At 46.6% G+C, this 25,428-nt stretch overlaps 1 pseudogene; it reads left to right on the forward strand.

The window, feature by feature from the left end:
* The first annotated feature begins 556 nt into the window (after nt 1-556).
* Nucleotides 557-2,489, forward strand: LOC130296300 (antigen peptide transporter 2-like; annotated as a pseudogene).
* The last annotated feature ends 22,939 nt before the right edge of the window (nt 2,490-25,428 follow it).

Consider the following 25,428-nt stretch of genomic DNA (forward strand, 5'->3'; position numbering starts at 1 on the left):
TCTTTATACGACTCCCCTTCTTTCTAACCTCTCAGTCTCCAAAGCTGGTCTGGGATCTGATTTTACATCTTACTAACAAAAGAGAAACTTCTGAAGATGAAAAAGAACAAACACACAAGAAGCAGTTTATCAGACTTACCATACTTTCAAAGCTAAATTAAATGCACCAGTGTATGGCTGTTTTCTTCCCTTCTCTGCCTTTGGCTTTTGATATGTCGATTTCCTAATGTCCAGGACACATGATTGACATTTCATTGCACTACAAGGAGACAGAATTCCTTGCAGCTATAATTTATAAAGCTGTGTTGATTATCTCAAGATCGGTTTCCACAGGCTACAAAGGGGAACTTTTCATATTCTCCCTCTTTCGTCTCACTAGGCATTTTGTGTGTTCTTTTTTTCCATGCTTTTATTAAACAGGACATTGCCTTCTTTGGCAATGTGAATATACACTGGGGACATTTATAAAATATATTGTATTATTAATTCATGTTATCTCCATCTTGGCAACTCAGCATGCCATTCATTTCCATTGTACAGAGCACATAAAACAAATATGAAGATCTTGCACAGGGGGCAGTTTTCTACTGCTGGTTCTAGCAAAAGAGATTGTCTAGTCAGTAAAATAGTGCAACGTTTTGTTGCTAAAGAAGAGGTGAACAGAAATGAAGAGTCTCTAAAAAAAAAAAACGAGGGACAAGGTTAGAGCTCTGTACCTGCTGATAATAAGGATCATTACTCTTGTAGCGCTGGTTACAGTGTTATGCTATGGACAAACATTAATCCTTAAAGAAGAGATAAGCACTAAGGCAGTGGTTTCTTTCATCATCTACCAGATGGAGTCTAATAACTATATACGGGTTATAATTCACATGCCAACAATAGAAAAAAAGATAAATAAGACCTGCACTAAACTCACCACGTACCGTCTTAGCAGTGATCAGCACAGATGACCCAACAAGGCAAGAATTCCCTGTGGTGTTTAGCGACTCTAAACAGAGAATCATCCAGCGGGATAGAAGAACGAAAGTCACTGTTGCACGCAACTGCTGATCCAATCTTGTTTATTCGCAATTTGGGTCTGAGGTACAGAGAATCAAAGGATGGCCGTTTCACAACTTAGCGCTGCCGCTTTCTAAAGGGCTAAAATAAAAATGTTGCAAAGCCGCGAAACTGCTGTTCTCTGACTCTCTGCATCTCAGGGCCTTAGATTGCCACTAAACAAGTTTGGATCAGTAGTTGAGTGTCATGAACATTTGTTCTTCTATCCCGCTGTCTAATTCACATGCTCAGTGAAATAACTCAGCACCTGGATTGGATGCCTCAAATCTTCACATCAGGATCACTTTGTGCAAAATTGTTACATGGTGATTTTGAATTTAAGAATGTTAAGTTTTATTATCCCTCCTGCCCAGATACCCCTGCTGTGCAGAATGTTTAGATCTGTGTTCCTTCTGGAAAAGACAATGCTCTTGTTGGGCCCTCCTAAGGTGACAAGACAATCTGTGTGTCACTTCTGAAGAGATTATATGAGCCTCAGAGTGGGGAAAATCCTACTTGATCTGCACAGTAAAGTGGCGCTGGTGGCTCAAGAAAAGAAAACATCAACTATGGTCTCAGTGACAAAAGTGACTAGCAAGTAACAGCTGAGGCAGGCGAAGGCTGAAAACTTCATTTATAACTTAGAGAAGGCCTAAGATACAGATGTTGGAGAAAGTGGGGCTCAGTTGGGGGTTGGACAAAAGCAACATATTGGCCCTCATTTACTATTGCAAACCCGACATGTTTTGGCGTTTTTTCTGCGCCAGATTCTGTCGCAATGCTCCAGAAATTCTGTCTGCGCCAGATTTTGCGCCAGAATTGGAAAAACCGCAACTAACTCTCCATTTTGCTAAGAAAAATTAAAAAGGGGCGTGCTGCTGGGAAAGGGGCATGGTCTCCGAAAAGGGGCCGGTTCCCGACATTTTCACAAAAACCCTACATATTTACTAAGGTTTCCACATAAAATGTGGTGGATTTGAGATGAGGAAAACCAGACAGATCAGAACATGTGTAAAAAAAAGCAAAATGTAGGGAAAGTGGAAAATGTAGGGAAACCTTAGTAAATTCCGTGGAAAATAAATTGTAAGGAATTAAAACCCACAAAGAAACCTACACTCCACTCTTAGTAAATAAGGGCCATTGTCCTTGCTCGAGGTCTTGCACGGAAAATCATGTTACATATCCTGGATGAAACTTCAAGTTTCTTAGATGTTGAAACAAAGCTTGAGATCCAGCAGTCTGCTTATAAGATTTCAGACCCCCGCATCGGCTTCATACTGCGGAAAGTGCAGATCAGATTATACTTTTGGAGGAGGTTGTGTAGAAGTAGAATCCACAGTGAGCTTGTACAGAAGAAAGGAATATACAACAGGGACAAAAATGAAATGCACTTGCACATTGAAATAGCTGAGCAAGTGTATCTGTGGACGGTGAATTCTGTGAAGTGACATGCGACATAAAACAAATAAATTATACACATCGGGGTGAAGTTAATATTGTCTACGCCAGGCACAGACTATGAGTAGTTATACTTTTTTTGTGCAAGTCTAGTGGGTGGAGTTTGGTGTCAAGTGGGCATGAAAGTAAGCATGGCCTCCTGCTTTGTCGGATGTATTACAATTTACAGTATAGAGGTAGCAAGAATTACACCAGAAATCTATGCTAGCTCGGAGTTTGCGTAGAATCAAGAATCATGGCGCATGGGCTGCTTTGCTGCCTGATTTATTATAAGAGGTGTGGATCTTTTAGTGAATAAAGGAGGCAGAAACCAGCACATTTTTTACATTAAGACTGGTGTGTGTGAATAATAATAATTTTTTATTTATATAGCACACACAGATTCCGCAGCACTGTACACCCAAATTGGTCCCTGTCCCCATTGGGGTTCACAGTCTAAACAAACTTCAGTTTATATAAATTATTTCTTTGTTTTATAGCCAAACTATATTTTTCAATGGTAGGGAAAAAAAGTATAAGGCTAGGTTCAGACTCCGGAATTTCCGCCTGCAATTTTGCTTTGAAATTGCAGGCGGAAATTCCGCTTTCTAAAATGTATAGTGTAGTGAATGATTTTCTGTTCACAAATTCACACTTCAGAATTTGTGAAGCGGAATTTGTGAATGGACAATCCGCTTGGAAATTTCCGCCTGAAGAAAGGCGATGCTCTTTCTTCAGGTGTAAATCCGCGCGGAACACATTGCAGTCTATTGGAGACTGCAGTGTCCGCGCGGTCCTAGCGCCGACTGATTCAGCCGGCGCTGGCCGCACTCGGAATCTCCGGGCAGAATTTCTGCCCGGAGATTCCGTAGTCTGAACCTAGCATAAGTGTTTTGCTTAAAGTGTACCTGTCACGTTACAGATAAAAAATGCTTATATATGTTACTAGGTCATGCAGATTCTTTACACATCTTTTTTTATGTGTCCTGCTTCTGTATTTGACACACAAGAAATGCTGGGAAGGCGGGAACAAGGGTAGATGGGATGACCCTGAATCACATGCAGCATGCGGCCTATCAGCAGCCAGCTATACCATGTAACAGCCTTACATAATCGGCAGCCATTTTGCGGCCACTCACATCAGCATTCTATTGCAGAGACAGAGCAGTGTGTTGCACAGAAAAGCATTTTTACAGCAGCGATTCACCTCAAGCCCAAATCCAGCCTAGAAGCACTGATAGGCAAGGGAGAGAGATTGAGAGAGAAAGTGAAATTGTTGGTGTATTACAGCAGCGATTCACCTCAAGCCCAAATAAAACCTAGAAGCACTGAAAGGGAAGGGATAGAGATTGAGAGAGATTGGGTGTAGTACACAGCGACTGTGTGCTGCAGCATTGGTGTGTACAACAACTGAAAAGCTAATAGTAGCCAACCGGTTAGGGTGAGCAGAGCACTAAAAGCCGTAATAACCTTCTATTAGTGCCTAATACTGGTTGAGTAGCAGAACGTATTGTTCTCTATTAAGTGTAACCTGTGTGTACATAGGCGGTGTACTATTTTGCGTACATAGGTCGTGTACCATAAGTGCATACCACCTACATACGTCTACGTGGTGTACCATTTGTTCCTGTTAAAGTCCTAAGGGCCTAGTTACTGTGAAAGGCCATCCAAAAATACACACCTGCTCTAGACAAATACTGTTTTAAGCACAGTGGAGCGCATTGTACTCCCTCCATAAGTGCATACCATGTACGTACATCTTCATGGTGTACCATTTTGTTCCTGTTAAATTTTAAGGGCTTAGTTACTGTGAAAGGCCAGCCAAAAATACACACCTGCTGCTGTTCTAGACAAATACTGTTTTAAGCGTAGTGGAGCATATTGTACTCCCCTCATATATGCACTAGGTAGGTCAGGCAGAGAAGTTCCAGGATGTGCACAGAGGAGTGGCAGAGGCCTAAATTCATCAGGCGCAGGCAGAAACGCAACAGACTAGGGGCGAGTGGCAGCAGGAGTCGCAGCGAGAGACCTGAGTTTCTGCTATCAGCTAGTGGTCGTGTCTCGACCAGCAACCCATCTGCTGTCATTGACTGGTTAACTCGGTCATCCACTTCATCACAAGTGACATCTGACACCCCCAGTCAACAGTCGGTGGGTTCCTCAGACACAACAATCAGTTGGCATGGCCCGGGAGCAGTCCCTGTACTCCAATTGCCTCTGTCCTATGCTGTTCCCTCCCCCCAGAGGGTTTAGCTCCCCTTTTTAGTCAGGACGATCTATTAGAGGACAGACAGCAGCTACTGCCCAGCCAAGAAGTGGAGGAGATATTCCCCGCCTCCTTCACTAGGCGGGCAAGCAGTGATGAGGAGAGTGGCGTGGTAGGTGGGAACGTTCAGGCTCCTGAAGCACACACTGTTGAGGAGCCTGAGGAGAACATCAGTGACGTGCAGACACAACTCGATGACAATGAAGCTGATTGCACTTGGGAGCCGAGTGCAGAAGGGGCTTCATCATCATCAGGAGAAGAGAGTGATAGGTTGCCCGTGAGGCAGCAGTTGAGCCAACAAGGTGGTAGCATGGTTGGGAGTCAGCATGGTGGCAGAAGTTATAAGTCTGGAGCCAAACGTGCCCAGGGCAGACCACCTGCTTCGCAGCAACCTACCTGGAGTTGGCGACAGTATCAGTCAATCAGTGCAGACTGTTGGGGGGGAAATCAGCTACGCTGTGGTGTGGCAGTTTTTTTTTTATCAAGTATCCGGAGGATGTTAACATGGCCACGTGAATTTAAAAAATATCTTTCATCTTTTCAATTGTGAGGCCCTTTGGTCTGGTCAGGCTGCCGCCACCTCCAGGCTGTGTAATTCTGTCACCATATCGTCTCCTCTTGCTGCTGCCACTTCCAGGCTTGGTCGTTCTGACACATTTTGGTCTCCTCATGCTGGTGCAACCTCCAGGCTGTGTTATTGTGCCGCCATGTGGTCTCCTCATGCTGCTGGCACATTACATAAAATATTTTATGTTAATCAATTTAAAATCTTTAATTTAAATTTGAAAATATATCTTTAATCTTTTCAATTGTGAGGCCCTATGGTCTCCTCTTGCTGGTGCCACCTCCAGGCTGTGTCATTCAACCACTATATGGTCTTCTCATGCTGCCACCAACTACAGACTGTGTCATTCAGCCACTATATGGTCTCCTCATGCTTATGCCAACTCCAGGCTGTGTCATTTAGCCACTATATGGTCTCCTCATGCTTCCGCCTCCTTCAGGCTGTGTCACTGTACCGCCATGTGGTCTCCTCATGCTACTGGCACATTAAATCAAACTTTTTAGGTTCATCTATTTGAAATCTTCAATTTAAATGTTAAAAAATATCTTTAATCTTTTCAATTGTGAGGCCCTATGGTCTCGTCAGGCTGTTGCCATGTCCAGACTTGGTCAGTCAGCCACTATATGGTCTCCTCATGCTGCCACCACCTCCACGCTGTGTCATTCCGCCACTATATGGTCTCCTCATGTTGCCGCCACCTCCAGGCTCTATCATTGTGTCGCTCTACGACTGACGCCTCTAATCTGCATGACATACTGAATAACAGTATTATTTCACTAACTCAGCACACACCCTATGCGTGTTACAGCAAGGCAAAGTGTTCTACACCCCTATTAAGGCTCTCTGTAGGCCAGAAATAGCCATTTAATATAGAATCGCCGTGAATAAATTCGGACGGAACCAAATTTTTTCAGAAAATTCGGCAAATCGGCCGAATCAAATTTTTCAAAAAATTTTCTCATCTCTACTTGGGACCTCTTTGTTTGTCCCAGAATTGACAACATGGCACCACCCAGGTCTACTATTCTTACCCATATGCACACAAAGAAGAGGGATGGATCCTGGTCAAGTGTTTTTCCATCCTCTTCCCTATAATTTTTTTCTTCCTGAATCTTTAGAGAATGCTTGTATGATCCATTCTTACTTGAATAGAGTACTTTATATCTCAAAATTGACAAGTTTAAAACCAAAACTGTTCGACCTTGCAGAACATGATATTCTCTGATCAGTTGTTAGTCAATGTTATTTCTCATGTTTATTTTTCTTCCAATAGTTTTAGTAAACATTTTCAACTTTAATCTCATTGTTGCACTAAAAAACTATTAACAGACATTTAAAAAGCACAAAGAAACAAACAAACAAAAGCAGCAGCAGCATGATAGCTAATATGCCTGACATTGGTAACTGTCACACTGCGCATTATTGCTCTCTTATGATGTCATCTGGTCCCTTCTTAGGTCTAATATACCATTATCTTTCATTTCTGATAGCGGCCATGCTGGATTTGGAGCTTTGACATTTCCTAATAGAGATTCTGTCGATCAGATCTGCTGGTGGAACTGTTTAACCCCTTCAGGACCCAGCAATTTTTTCTTCTGGCTCACATTTTTCTCCTCCTTACTGACAAGGTTGTATTAGGGCTTATTTTCTGCGTAGTGAGTTGTACTTTCCATTGATAAAAAAAAAAAAAAAGTATCATACAATGTATTGCAAAGCCTGAAAAAAGATTATATGTAGGCCAAAATTGATTTTTGGAGTTCAAAATACCGTAATTCTGACATGCCATACCGTAGTCTATGTATCAATACAATTCCAATGATATCAAACATATAAATAATTTTTGTATTTTTAACCTTGAAAAAAAAAATTAGTTCATTACCATGTTTTCACCCCTATAACTTTTTTTTATTTTTCCACGTATGGAGCTGTTTTAGGGTTTGTTTTTTGCACCATGAACTGTAGTTTTTAACGGTACCCCTCTTGTGTAGTTCTGTCTATTTGATCCCTTATTATAATTTTTTGGGGATGTAATGTAACCAAAAATCAGCAATTTTGGTGTTTTGAATTTTTTATGCGTTTGCACCGTTCACCGTGCGGGATCAGAAACAATAATTTTATAGTTCGGACAATTTAATTTTTACTAGGGGAGGGATATATATTTTTAAAAATAATGTTTTACTTTTTTTTTTTTATAAACACTTTTTGCCCCCCCCCCCCCCAGGGGCCTATCATAAACCATCATCAGATGGCTTACATAGATCAATGTAATAGCATTACATTCATTGATCCATGAAAACTGTGCTCAATTGGTAAGGGCTGCCAAAGGGAGCACCCCATCACTTTCCTTCTTGGTCAAATAGCCCTTACACAGCCTGGAGGTGTGTTTGGGGTCATTGTCCTGTTGAAAAATAAAAGATGGTCCAACTAAACGCAAACCGGATCGAATAGCATGCTGCCGCAAGATGCTGTGGTAGCCATGCTAGTATGCCTTCAATTTTGAATAAATCCCCAACAGTGTCACCAGCAAAGCACCCCCACACCATCACACCTCCTCCTCCACACCAGCACACATGTGAAGTGAAAACCATTTCAGGTGACTACCTCTTGAATCTCAACAAGAGAATGCCAAGAGTGTGCAAAGCAGTAATCAAAGCAAAAGGTGGCTACTTTGAAGAACCTAGAATATGACATATTTTCAGTTGTTTCACACTTTTTTGTTATGTATATAATTCCACATGTGTTAATTCATAGTTTTAATGCCTTCAATGTGAATCTACAATTTTCATAGTCATGAAAATAAAGAAAACTCTGAATGAGAAGGTGTGTCCAAACTTTTGGTCTGTACTGTATGTCATGGGTCAGGAAGGGGTTAAAGGAAAACTGTCACCAAGTTCACCCACACTAAACCCAATACACTGGGTTATAGTGTGGGTGAACAGGAGTCCATACATTGGTCACTTACTTTTTTATGTTTTCTTGTCTCCGAGTTGTCGTCCGCTAAAGTTCCGCTGTTTGCCGTTCACTTGCACTCTGAAGGCGGGTCCCCCACTGGCAGCCTTGCTTTGGGTCCCGGAGGAAGAGCCTTAGCCTGCCCCCCTTGTTCGCATATCCATTTTCCCCCTGAACGCAGCACGTCGGGAGAGCGCTCTGTGCAGTGTAACTGCGCAAGACGGGAGTAGCGAAACTTCAGAAAGAGGTACTTCCGGGTGTAGCGAGAGACTGGCACATGTGCAGTTACACTGCACAGAGCGCTCTCCCGACACGCTGCACTCAGGGGGAAAATAAATATGCGAAATTGGGGGTGGGCTAAGGCCCCATTCTCCGGACCCGAAAGCAAAGCTGCCAGCGGGGGACCCGCCTTCAGGGCGCAAGTGAAGGGCAAACAGCAGGACATTAGTGGACGACAATTTGGCGACATGAAAACATAAATATAGTGAGTGACCAATGTATGGACTCCTGTTCACCCACACTATAACCCAGTGTATTGGTGACAGTTTTCCTTTAAGAAACTTCTGATCAGGCTCCTACAGGTATGTAGCAAAATTTGCTTTTGGAACAGTTTATGTACTAAACTGTTCCTGGCGTCACAGCAAGGTATCCATCACTTGTCACTTTACCTCTCACAATACAATATATTGTTAGAAATGAACAGAAAAAATTGCCATTTTTTATATTTCATGTAAGAAAAGTGGATGGTTTCTAAAAAAAAAAAAAAAAAAAAAAATAAGGTGCTATTTGCAGAAAATATTAACCTGGTCACTACTTCCCGAGTGGTAATGCTTCCTTTCTCATTCTCTACACACTTTTTAAAATCATTATTCCCAGGCAGAAATTGTTGTCTGGAGCGATGTCTAGAACATTATCTACTTGAAAATAGACAAGAAGTAAAGGTGCATTTATTTACAGAAAATCACTGCGCCTACCTGACCCTGTGGCGATACTGCAGACTGAAAATTTTTGAAAGCAGCAGATGGTATGCAGCAGAGTGTTTGGTAAAGGGCCAGTAATCCTAAAGTGGTTTGCTTATAAATAGTGCTGGAGTGTTATAAGAAGAGCGGCTGATATATGTCAAATATATAGAATGCTCACAGCTCAAAGTAGTGATAATGAGGGTAGGGAAATTGTTTCTATCATTCACTTTATTAATTAACAGTACAATCAACACTATATTGTATTGACTTATCTTAAGCTGCCCATTCACCTTTAACCCCTTAAGGACCCAGCCCGGTGAAAACCTTTTTTCTTTTAAATCAACTGGTGGCAGAAAGTTAAACACATTTGTAAATTACTTCTATTAAAAAATCTTAATCCTTCCAGTACTTATTAGCTGCTGAATGCTACAGAGGAAATTCCTTTCTTTTTGGAACACTGATGACATCACGAGCACAGTGCTTTCTGCTGACATCTCTATCCATTTTAGCAACCATGCATAGCAGATGTATGCTAAGGGCAGCATGGTGGCTCAGTGGTTAGCACTGCTGCCTTGCAGTGCTGGGGACTTGGGTTCAAATCCCACTAAGGACAACAATAAAGCGTTATTATTATTATAATAACGTCAGCAGAGAGAACTGTGCTCGTGATGTCATCAGAGAGCATTCCAAAAAGAAAAGAATTTCCTCTGTATTCAGCAGCTAATAAGTACAGGAAGGATTAAGATTTTTTAATAGAAGTAATTTACAAATATGTTTAACTTTCTGCCACCAGTTGATTTAAAAGAAAAAAGGTTTTCACCGGAGTACCCCTTTAAGGACCCGGCCATTTTTTGCACCCTATGGTGCCAGAACTGCAAAAAATAAAAACCACATGGCATTATATTTTGGAAACTACACTCCTCAAGGAATGTGACAAGGGGTACAGTGAGCCTTAACACCCCACAGGTGTTTGACGACTTTTCGTTAAAGTTGGATGTGTAAATGATTTTCTTTTTTCACAAAAATGCTGGTTTTCCAACCCAAATTTAACATTTTTACAAGGGGTAATAGGGGAAAATGCCCCCCCCCAAAATTTGTAACCCCATCTCTTTTGAGTATGGAAATACCCCAAGTGTGGACATCAAGTGCTCTGTGGGCGCACTACAATGCTCAGAAGAGAAGGAGCCACATTTGGCTTTTGGAAAGCAAATTTTGCTGAAATGGTTTTTGGGGGGCATGTCCCATTTAGGAAGCCCCTAATTGTGCCAGGACAGCAACCCCCCCCACATGGCATACTATTTTGGAAACTACACCCTCAAGGAACGTAACAAGGGGTATAGTGAGCCTTGACACTCCACAGGTGTTTGACGACTTTTCGTTAAAGTTGGATGTTTGAATGATTTTTTTTCACAAAAATGCTGGTTTTCCCCCAAATTTTAAATTTTTACAAGGGGGAATAGGAGAAAATGCCCCCCAAAAGTTGTAACCCCATATCTTCTGAGTATGTAAATACCCCATATGTGGACGTCAAGTGCACTGCGGGCGCACTACAATGTTCAGAAGAGAAGGAGTCACATTTGGCTTTTGGAAAGCAAATTTTGCTGAAATTATTTTTGGGGGGCATGTCCCATTTAGGAAGCCCCTATGGTGCCAGCACAGCAAAAAAAAAAAAAAAAAAAAAACACATGGCATACTATTTTGGAAACTACACCCCTCAAGGAACGTATCAAGGGGCCCAGTGAGCCTTTTTTTCCACTAAAATGCTGGTTTTCCCCCAAATTTTACAAGGGATAATAGGAGGAAATGCCCCCCAAAATTTGTAACCCTATTACTTCTGAGTATGGAAATACCCCATGTGTGGACGTCAAGTGCCCTGCTGGCGCACTACAATATTCAGAAAAAAGGAGTCACATTTGGCTTTTGGAAAGCAAATTTAGCTGAAATAGTTTTTGGGGGGCATGTCGCATTTAGGAAGCCCCTATGGTGCCAGAACAGAAAAAAAAACAAAAAAAAACCTCCGCATGGCATACTATTTTGGAAACTAAACCCCTCAAGGAATGTAACAAGGGGTACAGTGAGCCATAACACCCCACAGTTGTTTGACGACTTTTCGTTAAAGTTGGATGTGTAAATGATTTTTTTTCACTAAAATGCTGGTTTACCCCCAAATTTTGCATTTTTACAAGGGGTAATAGGAGAAAATGCCCCCAAAATTTGTAACCCCATCTCTTCTGAGTATGGAAATACCCCATGTGTAGACGTTAGGTGCACTGCGGGTGCACTACAATGCTCAAAAGAGGAGTAACATTTGCTAATTTTGCTGAAATGGGGGGGGGGGGGGGGCATATCTTAGGAAGACCCTATGGTGCCAGAACAGCAAAAATAAAAAAAAAACACATGGCATACTATATTGGAAACTACACCCCTCAAGGAATGTAACAAGGGGTACAGGGAGCCTTAACACCCCACAGGTGTTTGATAAATGTTCATAAAAATGGGATGTGAAAAGGAAAAATTTGATTTTTTAACACTAAAATGTTGGGGTTACCCCAAATTTTTCACTTTCACAAGTGCTAAAAGTAGAAAATGTCACCATAAATTTGTAAATATATTTCTTTGGAGTAAGGACATACCTCATATCTGGGCGTAAACAGCTCTGAGTGTGCACACCGGTCACGGAAGAACAAGAGCGCAGTCAGAGGCCTTGAGCATTTACATAGCTGCCTATGGAGCCAGAGCAGCGGGACCCCCCTCAAGGAGCGTTACATTGGGTAAATAACTAAAATGGGGTACACTAAGTTACTAAAGTGGGGTACAGTGGGACATAAAATAATAAAATAGGTTATGTTCCCAATTCAAAACTAAAAAATATACCCACCCCAAACCCTATGCTCTGAATCATCATTCTGGCAATGTGATGTGTGTGGCTGTCCCTAACCTGTTGCCTCAAATGCGCACCCGCTCAGGTGGAGACAGAGCGCTGCGCATTTGAGGCAACCTAAAAAAGTCCCCGATGATAGTGACTCAGTGACCCATGACCCATTTTTGGGAAAAAATACCCCCAGAGGTCTTATCAGTTTTTTTTTTTATGAAACATTTTTTTGGGAAATTTAGTGGTTTATGTGGTTAAAACGTGGAATGTACTCTAGACTTGGTACATTGGGGTCAAATTATAGGAAATTAAAATGAAAAGATAAAATTTAGTACTGCATGGAAGTGTGATACTACCTGAAGCAATCCTTAATGCAGAGGCCCGGATGATCGGGGCAAGTGTCACATTAAGTGGTGGTGTCCTTCCGTATCCATCTCTTGTGACACACTCTGCATTTTTTCTGGGATCGTCCCTTTTTTCCAGTGTGGGGGACTTCACCTGGAAAGTATTGGCCTGGGACGATTCTGGCACCTATAACTTCAGTTCCTTGGGAACTCCGGCCTGCTCTTTTCTGGTCGTCAAAGATCAGGGCCTTTAGGACTTCTTCTTGGAACTAAAGGTATGTGTCAGGATCCGGATGGGTATGCAGTGAGGATACTGGTGGTGGATCCTCTGTGTCAGTGGGGTGATGATGTGGGCTGTACCAGGGGAACGGAGTCTAAGGGGTTACTGGTTTTCACCAGAGCCCGCCGTAAAGCGGGATGGACTTGCAGCGGCAGGTAACCCCCAGGTCGTTCCACCCGATAGCGACTCAACCCCAGCTGACGGCTGAGACAGGCGCGGTACAAGGGATAAGGCAAGAGCAAGGTCGGACGTAGCAGAAGGTCAGGGCAGGCAGCAAGGATTGTAGTCAGGGGCAACAGCCGAGGGCCTGGAACACTGGCTTGGAGCATACACAGAAACGCTTTCACTGGCACTGAGGCAACAAGATCCGGCGATAACAGGAAGGGGAAGTGGGTTTATATACTGAGGACACATGTGAATGTACTGATTGGGCCAGGCGCCAATCAATGGCGCACTGGCCCTTTAAATCTCATAGAGCCAGCGCGCGCGCCCTAGGGAGCGGGGCCGCACGCGCTGGGACTGAACCGACGGAGGACGGGACAGGTGAGGGGATTGGGTTGCGAGCCGCGGGCGGGCGCGTCCCGCTACGCGGGTCGCATCCCCGTCGGTGACATTAATGCAGCGCTCCCGGTCAGCGGGTCTGACCGGGGCGCTGCATGTAGGTGAACGCCGTGAGCGCTCCGGGGAGGAGCGGGGACCTGGACGCCCAGGAACCTGAGAATGAGCTCCTTGTCGAGGATATTATCCCCGGGTTCCCAAGACCTCTCTTCGGGGCCACAATTCTCCCAATCTACGAGAATTTTTTTTTTTTTTACCTCTGACCACTTTGGAAGCGAGGATTTCCTTTACAGTGAAGACATCAGAGGAGCCAGAGACACGAGCTGGAGCTACAACCTTGGGGGAGAAGCGGTTAAGAACGAGAGGTTTGAGAAGTGAAACATGAAAGGAGTTAGGAATACGGAGAGAAGGGGGAAGAAGAAGTTTGTAGGAGACAGGATTGATTTGACTCTTGATTTTAAATGGTCCAGGGTAACGTGGACCCAGCTTGTAGCTGGGAACGCGGAAGCGGATATACTTGGCAGAGAGCCACACTTTGTCCCCAGGAGCGAAGACAGGAGAAGTTCTTCTCTTCTTATCGGCATGTCTCTTCATACGAGACGAGGCCAGTAGGAGCAACTTTTGAGTCTCCTTCCAGGTAACAGAGAAGTTCCGGGTAACTTCATCTACAGCAGGCAATCCAGAAGAAGTGGGAATGGGGAGGGGGGCAGAGGGTGACGGCCGTACACCACAAAGAATGGGGATTTGGCAGAGGATTCTGAATTTTTGAAATTGTACGAAAATTCAGCCCAGGGTAGAAGGTCGACCCAATCGTCTTGGCGGGAGGAGACAAAAAACAAAGGTCTTTCCAGGAGGAGTTTGTCCAATAGAAGCTGGAGCAGAGGAGACCAGGCACTCAGGAGGTACAATATGCTGCAGAGGAACTTCAGATTCGGTGGCATCAGAGGAACGTGAAAGGGCGTCAGCCCTGACGTTTTTGTCTGCAGGACGAAAGTGAATCTCGAAGTTAAAGCGGGCAAAAAACAACGACCACCTAGCCTGGCGAGGATTCAGACGCTGGGCAGACTGGAGGTACGAGAGATTCTTGTGGTCAGTGTAAATGACAATGGGGTGTTTGGAACCCTCCAATAGATGTCTCCATTCTTCGAGTGCTAACTTGATGGCTAGAAGTTCACGATCTCCAATGGAGTAATTTTTTTCTGCCGAAGAGAAAGTTTTAGAGAAGAAACCACAAGTAATATTACGTCCGGTAGAGTTTTTTTGGGAGAAATACGGCTCCGGCTCCGACTGAGGAGGCGTCCACTTCCAGCAAGAAATGTTTCGATGGATCAGGTCTGGACAACACTGGAGCAGAAGCGAAGGCAGTTTTGAGGCGATTGAAGGCCTCATCCGCTTGAGGAGGCCATGATTTAGGGTTGGCATTCTTCCTGGTCAGGGCCACAATAGGGGCCACAATGGTAGAAAAATGGGGAATAAACTGACGGTAGTAGTTGGCAAATCCCAGAAAGCGTTGGATAGCACAGAGTCCAGAAGGGCGTGGCCAATCTAAAACCGCTGACAGTTTGTCTGGGTCCATTTGAAGTCCTTGGCCACAGAATAGGTAACCTAGGAAAGGAAGAGATTCACATTCAAAGAGACATTTTTCCATTTTGGCATACAGGTGACTTTCGCGGAGTCTCTGGAGCACTAGGTGGACATGACGACGGTGTTCCTCTAGACTAGAGGAGAAAATCAAGATATCGTCCAGGTAAACCACAACACAGGTATATAACAAGTCCCGAAATATCTCATTAACAAAGTCCTGGAAGACTGCAGGAGCGTTGCAGAGCCCAAAGGGCATAACAAGATATTCGAAATGTCCATCTCTGGTATTGAATGCGGTTTTCCACTCATCCCCTTTCCTGATGCGGATAAGATTATATGCGCCCCTTTAGTCCAATTTAGTGAAAATGTTGGCGCCACGAAGACGGTCAAAGAGTTCAGAGATCAAAGGCAGGGGATAGCGGTTTTTGATGGTGATTTTATTTAAACCGCGGTAGTCAATGCATGGCCGTAAGGAACCGTCTTTTTTAGAAACAAAGAAGAACCCCGTTCCAGCAGGGGATGAGGACTTTTGAATGAATCCCCTCTTTAGATTTTCCTGGATATAGTCGGACATGGCTTGAGTCTCTGGGGCCTTACAGAGGGTAGATCCTGCCCCGGGGTGGAGTAGTACCAGGAAGGAGGTCAATAAGGCCTATGAGGTGGTAAAATCTCTGCTTGTTTTTTACAGAAAACATCGGCAAAGTCCTGGTAGGCCTTGGGAAGACCTGGTATAGGTGGAGCCACAGGGTTTTGACAAATGGGAGCAGACATGAGGCAATGTTTGAGACAAGATGAACCCCAACTCTTGATCTCCCCGGTGGTTCAGTCAAGGGTAGGAGAATGACGTTGGAGCCATGGCAGACCGAGGAGGATTTCAGAGGTGCAGTTGGGTAGGACAAGAAATTCTATTTTTTCGTGATGCAGTCCAATGCACATAAGCAGGGGTTCTGTGCGGTAACGCACAGTGCAGTCCAATTTTTCTCCGTTGACATAAGAAATGTAGAGCGGTCTGACGAGACTGGTCACTGGGATATTGAACTTATTAACAAAAGAGGCCAAAATAAAATTTCCTGCAGAACCGGAGTCCAAGAAGGCCACAGCTGAGAAGGAGGAGTTAGCAGAAGGAGAAATCCGCACAGGCACAGTGAGACGTGGAGAAGCAGAATTCACACCTAGAGCTGTCTCACCTTTGTGAGGAAACGGAGTGCGTCTCTCCTAACGCGGAGGGCGGATAGGGCAGTCTTTTAGGAAGTGTTCGGTACTAGCACAGTACAGGCATAGATTCTCGTTACGGCGGCGAGTCCTTTCTTGTAGGGTCAGGCGGGACCGATCCACTTGCATAGCCTCCTCGGCAGAAGGCACAGGAACAGATTGCAGTGGACTTGAGAAGAGAGGAGCCGGGGAGAGAAATCGCCTGGTGCGAACAATATCCTTTTCCTGTCGGAGCTCCTGGCGTCTTTCAGAGAAACGCATGTCAATGCGGGTGGCCAAATGGATAAGTTCAGACAGGTTAGCAGGAAATTCTCGTGCGGCCAGTACATCCTTGATATTGCTGGATAAGCCTTTCTTGAAGGTCGCGCAGAGGGCCTCATTGTTCCAGGATAATTCTGAGGCGAGGGTACGAAACTGGATGGCGTATTCGCCTACGGTAGAACTTCCTTGGACTAGGTTCAGCAAAGCAGTCTCGGCAGAGGAGGCCCGGGCTGGCTCCTTGAAGACACTACGAACTTCAGCGAAGAAGGACTGGACAGTGGCTGTGGCAGGATCATTGCGGTCCCAGAGCGGTGTGGCCCATGACAAGGCCTTTCCAGACAGAAGAATAACTACGAAAGCCACCTTAGACCGTTCTGTGAGAAATTGGTCCGACATCATCTCCGAGTGTAGGGAACATTGAGACAGGAAACCACAACACTGTTTAGAGTCCCCATCAAACTTGTCTGGTAGAGACAGGCGGAGGCTAGGAGCGGCCACTCGCTGTGGAGGAGGTGCAGGAGCTGGCGGAGGTGATGGTTGCTGAAGCTGAGGCAGAAGTTGTTGCAGCATGACGGTCAGTTGGGTCAGCTGCTGTCCCTGTTGCGCTATCTGTTGAGATTGCTGGGCGACCACTGTGGTAAGGTCAGCGACAACTGGCAGCGGGACCTCAGCGGGATCCATGGCCAGATCTACTGTCAGGATCTGGATGGGTATGCAGTGAGGATACTGGTGGTGGATCCTCTATGTCAGTGGGGTGATGACGTGGGCCGTACCAGGGGAACGGAGTCTAAGGTGTTACTGGTTTTCACCAGAGCCCGCCGCAAAGCGGAATGGACTTGCAGCGGCAGGTAACCCCAGGTCATTCCACCCGATAGCGACTCAACCCCAGCTGACGGCTGAGACAGGCGCGGTACAAGGGATAAGGCAAGAGCAAGGTCGGACGTAGCAGAAGGTCAGGGCAGGCAGCAAGGATCGTAGTCAAGGGAAACAGCAGAGGGTCTGGAACACTGGCTTGGAACATACACAGAAAAGCTTTCACTGGCACTGAGGCAACACGATCCGGCGATACCAGGAAGGGGAAGTGGGTTTATATACTGAGGACACATGTGAATGTACTGATTGGGCCAGGCGCCAATCAATAGCGCACTGGCCCTTTAAATCTCAGAGAGCCGCTGCGCGCGCGCCCTAGGGAGCGGGGCAGCGCACGCCGGGACTGAGCCGACGGAGGACGGGACAGGTGAGGGGATTGGGATGCGAGCCGCGGGCAGGCGCGTCCCGCTACGCGGGTCGCATCCCCGCCAGTGACATTCATGCAGCGCTCCCGGTCAGCGGGTCTGACCGGAGCGCTGCATGGAGGTGAACGCCGCGAGCGCTCCGGGGAGGAGCGGGGACCCGGAGCACTCGGCGTAACAGTATGTCCCTGTGTTGCCAGTGTGTTGGGACAGTACAAAAGAGTTGTACATGGCAACCTGTACCATGTAGACTGCAACTTTTTTGTACCATACCCATGTTTTGGGCATGGCGTTGTATTGCTTGAGGATTTGATCAGAAAGAGCAACTCCCCTCATATACCGATTGTAGTCCAGAATACAATCAGGTTTGAGGACCGTTGTTGTGGTACCTTGCACAGGGACAGGTGAACTGCCGTTACCATGAATAGTGTTCAGCATAAGGACATCCCTCTAATCCTTATACCTGACCAGCAACAGGTTATCATGGGTAAGGGCACGGTACTCACCCTTGGGCATAGGTGTCTGGATAAAATTTAGAGGGAGGCCTCTCTGGTTCTTCCGCACGGTCCCACAAGCAGACGTGGATCTGGCGGCAAGGCATGTGAACAGAGGGATGCTGGTATAAAAGTTGCCCACATAAAAGTTGTAACCCTTATCCAGCAATGTGTGCACAAGGTCCCAAATGATTTTCCCGCTAACATCCAGTGTGGGGGGACATTCTGGGGGTTCAATACGGGAATCTCGTCCCTCATATACTCTAAACTTGAAAGTGTACCCGGAGGTACTCTCACAAAGTTTGTAGAGTTGTGTGTGTGTGTGCGTGTGTGGGGGGGGGGGGGGGAAGTATGTAGTGTGTGCTTGGTGTAACTTATATATAATGGTGTGTGATTATAGATCACACACCATTATATGGGGGGGGGGAAGCTGCGGCCCCAAAAAATGGGGGGCCAAATGCAGCGCCCTGAGTCCCTAATAGGGCCCGGGTCACGCTGAAAAAACTGCGGCGGACCCTTGAGGACCTATAAGGGAGTTGGGGCAGGAAAACATTTTTTTTTTTACTTATTTTTTTTAAACTTTTTTATATTTTTCACCTCCTACCTGTCCGCTGTCCCTGCATACAAATTCACCCTGAGAGAAGGGGACATTAACCCCTCCCCTGCTGGCTGCTATTGATCGTCCGGCCAATAGCAGCTCTCCTGGGGAGCGCCCCATGCAAATGCCCTGAGCCCCCCCCCCCCCATGTCACACCGTATGACCGCAATCACGGTCATACGGGTCAAGTGTGACTCAATAACCCGGATATACATGGTGATCGGGGGTGTAAAATACACCCCCAATCACCATGTATATCCAGGTTATTGAGTCACACTTGACCCGTATGACCGTAATTGCGGTCATACGGTGTGACATGGGGGGGGGGGCTCAGGGCATTTGCACGGGGTGCTTGCTGATAGATATCAGCAGTCACCCAGGTCCAGACCCCACCCGGCATGCGGCGAGGACTGAAATTCCCACGGGCGTACAGGTATGCCCTGGGTCCTTAAGTACCAGGGAGCGAGGCGTTCCTGTACACCCTGGGTCCGTAGGTGGTTAATAGCTGCGGCCACACACTGCACCCTCTGAATATAATACTGCCACACACTACACCCTCTGAATATAATACGGCCACACACTGTACCCTCTGAATATAATAGAGCCAGACACTGCACCCTTTGAATATAATACGGCCACACATTGAACCATTGAACCCTCTGAATATAATTGTCACGATTCGGCTTACAGGTTGTGGATCCACTGTGTCAGCGAGGGATTGGCGTGGACCGTGCTGGTGGACCGGTTCTAAGAGGCTACTGGTGTTCACCAGAGCCCGCCGCAAAGCGGGATGGTCTTGCTGCAGCAGTAGCAACCAGGTCGTATCCACTAGCAACGGCTCAACCTCGCTGACTGCTGAGAAGGCGTGGGACAGAAGGATTAGGCAGAGGCAAGGTCAGACGTAGCAGAAGGTCGGGGCAGGCGGCAAGGTTCGTAGTCAATATGGATAGCAGGAGATCAGGTAACACAGGCTTGGACAACACTAAACGCTTTCACTGGCACAAGGCAACAAGATCCGGCAAGGGAGTGCAGGGGAAGTGATGTGATATAGCCAGGGAGCAGGTGGAAGCTAATCAGGCTAATTGGGCCAGGCACCAATCATTGGTGCACTGGCCCTTTAAGTCTCAGAGAGCTGGCGCGCGCGCGCCCTAGAGAGCGGAGCCGCGCGCACCAGCACATGACAGCCGGGGATCGGGACCGGTAAATGACTTGGGATGCGATTCGCAAGCGGGCCCGTCCCGCTATGCGAATCGCATCCCCGCCGGCAATGTCAGTGCAGCGCTCCCGGTCAGCGGGTCTGACCGGGGCGCTGCAGGGAGAGAGACGCCGTGAGCGCTCCGGGGAGGAGCAGGGACCCGGAGCGCTCGGCGTAACAGTACCCCCCCCTCCTTAGGTCTCCCCCTTTTTTTGTCCGACAACTGCTTTACCTGGGACGAGGACACCGGGAGTGAATGTAGGGTTTCCTCAAAGGCAGGCAGTACAGCAGGAGTGGGAATGGGGAGGGAGGGCAGAGGGTGAAGCTTGGCACGGGGCAGGGTGTCACCAGGACGGGGGCCATGAGGGGGCAAGGCACAGTCCAGATAAGCCTTGGGGGGACCAGGTGTAGGAGGAGGCACTGAGGCTTGCCTGACGGGACTGGGAGGGGGGGAGAGGCATTTTTTGTGGCAAGCAGAGTCCCAGTTCTTGATCTCCCCGGTGGTCCAGTCAAGGGTGGGAGAATGAAGCTGGAGCCATGGCAGACCGAGGAGGACCTCAGAGGTGCAATTGGGAAGGACGAAAAATTCAATCATTTCGTGATGGGGTCCAATGCACATTAAGAGGGGTTTTGTGCGGTAACGCACGGTGCAATCCAATCTAACTCCGTTGACCGCGGAAATGTAGAGCGGCTTGACGAGACGGGTCACCGGGATGCAGAATTTATTCACCAACGAATCCAGAATAAAATTCCCAGAGGCACCAGAGTCCAAGCAGGCCACGGCTGAGAGGGAGGAGTTGGCAGAAGGAGAAATCCGCACGGGCACCGAGAGACGTGGAGAAGCAGACTTTGAACCAAGAGACGCCACACCCACGTGAGCTGGGTGCGTGCGTTTCCTAGACGTGGAGGACGATTAGGGCAATCCACCAAGAAATGCTCGGTACTGGCACAGTACAGACAAAGATTTTCTTCCCTACGGCGATTCCTCTCTTCCTGGGTCAGGCGAGACCGATCCACTTGCATGGCCTCCTCGGCGGGAGGCCCAGGCGTAGATTGCAAAGGATACTGTGGGAGAGGTGCCCAGAGATCTTAGTCTTTTTCCTGGCGGAGCTCCTGATGTCTCTCAGAAAAACGCATGTCAATGCGGGTGGCCAAATGGATAAGTTCTTGCAGGTTGGCAGGAATCTCTCATGCGGCCAGCACATCCTTGATGCTACTGGATAGGCCTTTTTTAAAGGTCGCGCAGAGAGCCTTGTTATTCCAAGATAATTCGGGAGCAAGAGTACGAAATTGGATGGCGTACTCGCCTACTGAAGAATTACCCTGGACCAGGTTCAGCAGGGCAGTCTCGGCAGAAGAAGCTCCGGCTGGTTCCTCGAAGACACTACGGACTTCAGCGAAGAAGGACTGGACTGTGGCTGTGGCAGGATCATTGCGGTCCCAGAGCGGTGTGGCCCAAGACAAGGCCTTTCCTGAAAGAAGGCTCACTACGAACGCCACCTTAGACCGTTCTGTAGGAAACAAGTCCGACAACATCTCCATATGCAGGGAACATTGAGACAAAAATCCACGGCAGAGTCTAGAGTCCCCATCAAATTTGTCCGGCAGGGACAAGCGGAGGCTAGGAGTGGCCACTCGCTGCGGAGGTGCAGGAGCTGGCGGAGGAGATGGTTGCTGCTGTAGCAGAGGCAGAAGTTGCTGTAACGTGGCGGTCAACTGCGACAGCTGCTGTCTTTGTTGGGCAATTTGCTGCGATTGCTGAGCGACCACCGTGGTAAGGTCAGCGAGACTTGGCAGCGGCACCTCAGCGGGATCCATGGCCGGATCTACTGTCACGATTCGGCTTACAGGTTGTGGATCCACTGTGTCAGCGAGGGATTGGCGTGGACCGTGCTGGTGGACCGGTTCTAAGAGGCTACTCTTAGAACCGTGTTCACCAGAGCCCGCCGCAAAGCGGGATGGTCTTGCTGCGGCAGTAGCAACCAGGTCGTATCCACTAGCAACGGCTCAACCTCGCTGACTGCTGAGAAGGCGTGGGACAGAAGGACTAGGCAGAGGCAAGGTCAGACGTAGCAGAAGGTCGGGGCAGGCGGCAAGGTTCGTAGTCAATATGGATAGCAGGAGATCAGGTAACACAGGCTTGGACAACACTAAACGCTTTCACTGGCACAAGGCAACAAGATCCGGCAAGGGAGTGCAGGGGAAGTGATGTGATATAGCCAGGGAGCAGGTGGAAGCTAATCAGGCTAATTGGGCCAGGCACCAATCATTGGTGCACTGGCCCTTTAAGTCTCAGAGAGCTGGCGCGTGCGCGCCCTAGAGAGCGGAGCCGCACGCGCCAGCAGATGACAGCCGGGGACCGGTAAGTGACTTGGGATGCGATTCGCGAGCGGGGGCGTCCCGCTATGCGAATCGCATCCCCGCCGGCAATGTCAGTGCAGCGCTCCCGGTCAGCGGGTCTGACCGGGGCGCTGCAGGGAGAGAGACGCCGTGAGCGCTCCGGGGAGGAGCAGGGACCCGGAGTGCTCGGCGTAACAATAATACTGCCACACACTACACTCTCTGAATATAATACGGCCACACACTGTACCCTCTGAATATAATAGAGCCAGACACTGCACCCTCTGAATATAATACTGCCACACACTACATCCTCTGAATATAATATGGCCACACACTGTACCCTCTGAATATAATATTGCCAGACACTGCAACCTCTGATCATAAACCTGCCAGACACTGAACCCTTTCAATATAATGCTAGCACAGACTGCACCTTCTGAATATATTACTACCACACACTGTGGCCTCAGAATGTAATACTACTATACACTGTGTACGTTAAATATTATACTACCACACACTGCTACCTCTGCATATAGAACTAACACTGGCACTCTATCTTCATGTTGTGGGAGTTCGGTAAGCTCCTCTGAGCTACCACAGATTTTTACTTTTACTTTAGACACTGTGATCAGCATTGATCATGGTATCTAAAGGGTTAAATGATGGGCAGCGGTTGCATCGCTTCTGCCTGCCGTAAGCAGTCAGTATCTGGCTCCTGCACTCGCTTCAAAGCCACTTTTAGGCATCAGGATGTACAGGTACACCCTGCGTCCTTCACCTCTTGGGGACCAAGGGCGGACCTGTACGCTCTTGTCCTGCTCCACTTCTATGATGCAGGGTCAGGAGCGATCAGCTGCCAGGACCTGTGTCTAATGCTGGACATCACTTTTAAAATAGAAAAGTATCGATCTGTGGCTCGATGCTCCAGGAAGCCTCAGCAGCCTGGAGCAATCGAGCACAGATAACTCTTATCAATGCTATGCTATGGCATAGCATTGAGCAGCATATACAATCAATTGATTTTCATGTTTTAGTCCCCTATGGGGAATAGAAAATGGTGTAAAAAAAGTTTAAAAAAAAGTAATTTAACCCCTTCCCTAATAAAAGTTTGAATCACCACCCTTTTCCCATAAAAAAATGTAAACAAAAATAAACATAAAGATATGTGGTATCGTTGCGTGCCTAAATGTCCGAACTATAAACATAAAATATTAATTAAACCTCACGGTCAATGGGGTACACGTAAAAAAAAAGTCCAAAATTGTGGATCTTTGGTCACTTTGTATACCCTAAAAAAAATTATAAAAGCGATCAAAAAGTCCCATCAAAACAAAAATGGTACTCATAAAAACCAGATCACGGCGCAAAAAATGAGCCCTAATATAGCTCCGTATGTCGAAAAATAAAAAAGTAATAGGGGCCAGAAGAATTATAGTTATCATTTTTTAAAAGAAGTAAAACAAAATACAACTCTATGGGAGAGCTGGAGCATTGCCTTTGGCAATTTCCGGCTCTCCAATAGCACTGTATTGAGAGGGTGTGTCGGACCCCGCTTCGTGCGGTGGTGGACACGAGCTATCTGGCCGGAGAGCCGGGGCCTATAATGGAGTGGTCGGACCCCCTGTGATCTGAAACTTATCCCCTATACTAAGGATAGGGAATACATTTTTCAATGCCAGACTACTCCTTTAACTTGGAATGCCCCTTCAAAGAAACACTGCAGGTGTTCTGTACTGCGGCATGAGCACTTCTCTCTTTCTACTGCTTATACTTCTCCTTTTACATCCAAGCATTCTGCTAGCGTTTCCTGCTGCTCTATTACATTGTTTTCCTACCTTTAAGTCTTCTGAAACAAATACTCCTAAATCCCTTTCCTCAGATACTGAGGTCAGGACTGTGTCAAATATTCTATATTCTGCCCGAGGATTTTTTCGCCCCAGGTGCATTATCTTGCACTTATCCACATTAAATTTTAGTTGCCAGAGTTCTGACCATTCTAGTTTTCCTAAATTCTTTTCCATTTGGCATATCCCTCCAGGAACATCAACCTTGTTACATATCTGTGTGTGATGAGTAAAAAGACGCACCTTACCATCGAGACCTTTTGCGATATCACTAATGAAGATATTAAACAATATTGGTCCCAGTACAGATCCCTGAGGTACCCCACTGGTAACAAGACCTTGCTCTGAATATACACCATTGACTACAACCCTCTGTTGTCTGTCATTCAGCCACTGCCTCATCCACTCAACAATATGGGAGTCCAAGCTCAATGACTGCAGTTTATTGATAAGTCTTCTGTGTAGGACAGTGTCAAAAGCCTTACTAAAATCTAGATATGCGATGTCTACTGCCCCTCCGCCATCTATTATTTTATTCACCCAGTCAAAAAAATCTATAAGATTTGTTTGACATGATCTCCCTGAAGTAAACCCATGTTGTTTTTCATCTTGCAATCCATGGGATTTTAGATGTTCCACAATCCTATCCTTTAGTAGTGTTTCCATTAATTTCCCCACTATTGATGTCAGACTTACTGGCCTATAGTTGCTTGATTCCTCCCTACTACCTTTCTTGTGAATAGGCACTACATTTGCTAATTTCCAATCTCCCGGGACGACTCCTGTTAGCAGTGATTGGTTAAATTAATCTGTTAACGCTTTTGCTAGCTCACCACTAAGCTCTTTCAATTATTTTGGGTGTATCCCATCAGGCCCCTGTGACTTATTTGTCTTCACTTTAGACAGCAAACGTAGAACCTCTTCCTCTGTAAAGACACATGCATCAAACAATTCATCAGTCTTCCTCCCTAATGGAGGTCCTTTTCCTTCTTTTTCTTCTGTAAAAACTGAACAGAAGTATTCATTAAGGCAGACGTCTAGCCATTTTCAAGTGTGCTGCCCGCCGGATGGTGCTCCCTCTTGCTCCAGCCCCCTATGGGCAGATCGGGCAACAGACAGGGCAGGACTGGAATGGTCTGGTCTGGCCCCAGTTTAAAAAAAATTGAACATGATGGCGGCGGGCCCCCTCTCTGGAGTGACAGACTGACTGCCTGTAGTCAGTCAGTCAGTGTATAGTGATGCCTGCCCCCAGCAGTCAGTGAGAAAAAATAAAAAGAGTGTTGGGCCAAGTTGGGCCCCCTTGGGGTCTGGGCCCCTTACTGGGATATCAGTTGTACCCCCCTGATGGCGGCCCTGCATACATCCATACATCTATCATACATAAATAC

This window comes from Hyla sarda, chromosome 12 (assembly GCF_029499605.1).
Source record: "Hyla sarda isolate aHylSar1 chromosome 12, aHylSar1.hap1, whole genome shotgun sequence".
NCBI classification, from domain to species: Eukaryota; Metazoa; Chordata; class Amphibia; order Anura; family Hylidae; genus Hyla; species Hyla sarda.